A 5,219-nucleotide genomic window follows, 5' to 3' on the forward strand; every position below is an offset into this window, starting at 1 on the left:
GAGCGTCTGCTCAGTGACTCTGTCCTCATTTTAAGCCCACGTCTAGTCCAATTTACAAGCTAAAGGAGAAAAACCAAATTGTGCCCCTCAGGGGAGAGGCCACTCTTCTGGTCAGCCTCCCTCCAGCTCCCTCCAGCAGCCAACAGTGTGTCTTGTGTCCCGGAGTGAAGGGACTTCCCTGTCTCTCTTCCACTATAAAACCTTCCCACTCCTCTTCCTCCTTTCAGTCCTGCCAAAGGCAAGCAAGTGGTTGTGTCATTAAATGCTCTTGTGACATGCAGAGAGCTCTCCACAGTTGTGCTGTCATCATTTGGGTGGTCATTAATTATTTCCACAGACAGTAGTAGTGAAGGAAGTAAATGAAGCATTCAAATGATGTGCACGTCTTGTGTGAATTCTCTTTTTAAATTTTATTTATTCATCATGCATTTTTTTGGTGTGCAAACATTTACTAAGCACTTTTTATGGGCCAGGCATGGTCCAAGGTGCTGGGAAAAAAAGATGGTTACAAAAAAGTCCCTCAAGGAGTTCATGGTCTAATGGTAAACTACTGAGTAAACGGGCAGAGTAGTAGATGACTTACCAGTGAGGGCAATAGTGGTATGTGAAACTGTGGGGCCAGGCTGGGGAGAGGGCAGGCTGGGGAGAGCGCAGGCTGGGGAGAGGGCAGGCTGGGGATCAGTGGGTAACACCCCTTTGACCACAGATTAAGGCTGCTCACAAGAATGTATGCAAAGTCTGCCTGGAAAAAGTGTCAGGGAGTTTCCAATTTCCCCATGATTGAATTTATGGCTCATGCTGGCTTCAGCTGTTACCTGATAGTGTTTTCTCAATCTGTCCCCAATGTCGGGAGGCCACAGTGTGGTGGGACACAGTAACTCCGCAGAGAGCTTGAAATCCAGAGGTACTTGACTCCAATTCTAGCATCAGGAGCTATATTAAATAATTTCCTTAAATCCTTGAACTGAAATATATCCTGTATTTAGCATTATCTATAGAAGGCCTGAGCCTAGGTAGCCCAAGCAACTTGTACTACCCAGACAAACTGGGTGTTTAATTCCATTAACTTTTTTTTTTTTTTTTAATGAAGAAGCCTAGCTGCAGGTGTGTGGAAGAAACATAAGCTAAAGAATCTTGCCATAAGGTAGGCACCACCATGTCCAGACAAAGCTAAAGAATCTCACAGAGGCCAAGCAGGGATTGGACTTTGCTAACTGGGGGTCATGATGTTTCCTGAATTCCATCAGATGTGTCCGTTGGAACACCCCTAGCAATTTCCACCCTTTGCTCTGCCTGCAGCGAGGGTCAAGGAAAGGACAAGTTACACGGTTCTGCCATAGCCTAAAGGGACAGGCAGTGTTTTCTCAGAGCATGTCCCCACACCTCAGGGCCTCTCTCCAAACACATCCCTACAGAGAGACAGAGAGACCAAAAGAAAAAAATCACCTCCCCACCCCAGGGGGATGGGCCACACGATAATCCCTACTCCTACACTCTCCTCTTGGGATCTTGGGCATGCCTACACACACACCTGGCATGAGTTTAAGTCATCGGGCCTGGGACTTGAACCACGGTCAACTACGTGGGAGTCCACCAACATAACCATTACACCACCTGCTGGTCCCCCTTTGGTGCTTCTTACCTGTGTTGTGATGGTCCTCTCTGGGGACTGGAACACATAGTCTGGTCTCAACTAGAGCTTTAACTGCAGTGACGGACTATATGTGAAAGGCTTGAACCCTGTCAATATCTTGCGAGGTCACACGTACTAGTCTCTCATTTCCTTCATCATCTGTTAACACAAACAGCTGCTGAACTCAACCCTCCATTCCCTCCTCCAAAGCATCCCCCATTGCTGGTCAGACAGGATGTCCCTCCTGCGGTTTCTGTTGCTGGAGAGTTTCTCCAAATTTCTGACCTCAGACCCTGTCCACTGAGTATGGCTCTTAGATTTTTCCAACTGGGTCAATTTCACCTGAGACAGTGATGAGGACGATACACTTTGATTTCATATCTCCAGTGTCCTTGCAACTGAACGTCAAGAATGCCCAGGAGCAGGGAACCAGCAGTTAGCGTAATGGCTATGTCGCTGGACTCCCACGTAGTCGACCGCGGTTCGTGTCCCGGACCCGGTGTGTAAACCTGCTTGCTCTTCCCATGAGAAAACAGCTTGTGCTAACCATACAGAGAACCATATTTGGGACGATATCCTGTACCTTTACTGTCTTTGCTAACTAGCCCAAAACCCTTTTCTTTAGCAATGTAGTGTTTGCATGGAAACCCCACTCCCCTTAGAAATAATAAATCTACTTGATTCAGCTTCTGTAACTGCTTGCATCGAAACCCCTGATAACTGACCCTCTATAAAAAGACTACTCAAACTTCAGTCAGGTCTACAGTTCTGACTTTCAGTCCTCTTCCCCCCAAGCCTCAGAAGTAGTCGCTGACCAGCTAATAAAGACTCCCTTTAAGCATTTTTTTTTCTTTTTTATCTTTTGGAGAGATTTTCGCTATAGGGCGCTTGTGCTCGCCAGACAGACAGAGAAAGACACAGAGACAGAAAGCAAGAAATCACTCCCCAGGTGGAATGGTCACGCCACAATCCCTTCTCCTCCATTCTCCTCTTGGGATCTTGGGCATGCACGCACACGCACCCAGTGTGAGTTTTAAGCCACCGGGTCCGGGACACGAACCGCGGTTGACTACGTGGGAGTCCAGCGACATAGCCATTACACTAACTGCTAGTTCCCAAGACTCCCTTTAAAGTTAATCTGGCTTTGGTGGTCGTTCATTCGGTGGCACTCTACAACCAGATCTGAGAAAATCTGTAGATTTCCAGTTCAACGAGCCAGTGAAACCTCAGAACAAGGTTCCCTTGTGTTTAGAGCTTTCTCGTGGACACATATCATACATTATCTCTTGGGTCAATCCTTGTTTCTGATGGAAGCTGGCCCTCCCCAGTGATGGGGTGTGGCAGCAGTGGGAACGGTCTCCTCTGCCTGTCAAGGTGCAGGCTGGGCCGGTTCCCAGGTCGCTGCTGCCTTCTGCTGCCCCCAGGGCCCTGCTCACACTCCCTTGTGTTTAGAGCTTTCTCGTGGACACATATCATACATTATCTCTTGGGTCAATCCTTGTTTCTGATGGAAGCTGGCCCTCCCCAGTGATGGGGTGTGGCAGCAGTGGGAACGGTCTCCTCTGCCTGTCAAGGTGCAGGCTGGGCCGGTTCCCAGGTCGCTGCTGCCTTCTGCTGCCCCCAGGGCCCTGCTCACACCCTGCCACCCTCCAGCTCTCTCCCTTCTCCTGTCACTTCAGCATCGCTGGCAAATGTGCCAGCTTCAGGGCCCAGCACGAAGCGAGTCCCCAGTAGCTGGAAGGCGCTGCCGGCCTGGGCCACCCCTATGGCCTCCAGACACACTGTGGTCCCTAGGGCCCAAGAATGCCTGTGCAGGCTGGAGGGGAAGAGGACAGCCCACAGCTCTCAGAGTGCCGGCCCACAGTCTTACCCTCAGATACCCTGAAATCATGCCCTTACACTGTGATTCAGCAATGTACAGCCCATTCTCAGAATCGTGCAGCCATTCCTATGACCCAATTCCATGCCACAAACCCTCCTCCTCTGTTCTCCTCTCAGGATCTTGGGCATGCATGCATACGTGATCCGTGTGAGTTTAAGCCACCTGGACTCGATCCATGGTCGGCTACATGGGAGTTCAGCGACATAGCCATTACACTAACTGCTGGTCCCACCACAGGTCACTCTTTTACTTAGTTCTGGGCAGTTGGCTTGAGTCCTGAAGCCTTGTCTGGCATCAAAGCCAGAACAAAGTATAAGATTTCAAGGAGAAACAGAACCATATCAATTTAAGGCCCAGAGGATATTTTTCTCTACATTCCCACTCCACACTTGTCTAGTAAAAGCCATTGGAAAGCGTTCAGGAGAGCGGGAGGAGGTCGCAGTGGAACGATGACCTCCTCTTCCACCAACCGCAAAGACCACTCTGATAAAAAGTCCAAGCAGCACAGTAAAGATCAAGGGGACACCAAGGACCACGGCGGGATAAGACTCGGAAGAGGCACAGTGCTTCCAGGGGTGGCAGCAGTACCGGTGCAAGGTCCACACGGCCTGCAGTTCGGGTTCCAGTCCTAGCACAGGCTCCAGCAGCGGCTCGTCCAAGCATCACAGTAAAGATCAAGGGGCCACCAAGGACTGCAGTGGGATAAGACTCAGAAGAGGCACAGTGCTTCCAGGGGTGGCAGCAGTATTGGTGCAAGGTCCACATGGCCTGAAGTTCAGGTTCCAGTCCTAGCACAGGCTCCAGCAGTGGCTCAAGCTCCCCCTCAGCATCCAACTGCCCAGGAAGTCCCCACACATCCCACAGCTCCAGCTGCTCCTCTGGCTCTCTGAGCCCTTCTAAGCACAGATGTGATAACAGGCTGCACTCCTGATCCAAATCCAAGCCACCTAAATAGATGAAAAGGAGAAGAAAAGATGAAGTTATTCCCCTGAACCCACCAAAGTCCATAATGGGAGACTCGCCAGGAATGTGACCAGGGCTCACATCATGGAGACATTTTCCACCTGTGAGGAAATTGAAATGATGGTCATGCCCATAGAAAGTATGCACCCCCATCTATCCAAGGGCTATGCCTACGTGGGGTTGGAGAATCCAGATGAAGCTGAGAAGGTGCTGAAGCACATGGAGGAAGGACAAATGGATGGCCTGGACATAACCGCCACTGCTGTGTAGCCCCCTGGCCTCAGCCACCTCCCCAGTGACTCAGCCCTCCCAGGAGATTGCTGCCACCCCTCCCATGTGGCGCAGGTCACCCCCACTGATGAGGAGAAGGTCTGGCACACTGAGGTGCAGGTTCCCTGTGCACCATGATCCAGCTCCCTCAGCCACTGCCACAGGAGCTGCTCCAGTTCCTGAGGTGCAGGTTCCCTGTGCACCATGATCCAGCTCCCTCAGCCACTGCCACAGGAGCTGCTCCAGTTCCAACCTCTCCATCAGCAGAGCCAGAAGCTCAAGCCCTCAAATCTACATCCTACACAGCTCAGCTTTGTCACAGAGGTCCTAGGAGAGGAGAACCCTCCCTCGGACAAGCCTTGAAGGCAGTGTCTGAGACATTTCCTCCACAAGCCAAGTTCCAGCTGCACAAGTACAGGTTTGGGATTGTGTCTGTAAAGATTCCCTTTATTTTTCCAGCTAGATGTTCAC

The 5,219-nt window shown here is 50.7% G+C and overlaps 1 pseudogene; it reads left to right on the forward strand.

Annotated features, from left to right (window-relative positions):
• Positions 1-3,964: 3,964 nt before the first annotated feature.
• Positions 3,965-4,748, forward strand: LOC102483569 (RNA-binding protein with serine-rich domain 1 pseudogene; annotated as a pseudogene).
• Positions 4,749-5,219: the final 471 nt, after the last annotated feature.

The sequence above is a fragment of the Tupaia chinensis genome, unplaced genomic scaffold (genome assembly GCF_000334495.1).
Source record: "Tupaia chinensis unplaced genomic scaffold, TupChi_1.0 Scaffold000613_1, whole genome shotgun sequence".
NCBI lineage: Eukaryota > Metazoa > Chordata > Mammalia > Scandentia > Tupaiidae > Tupaia > Tupaia belangeri.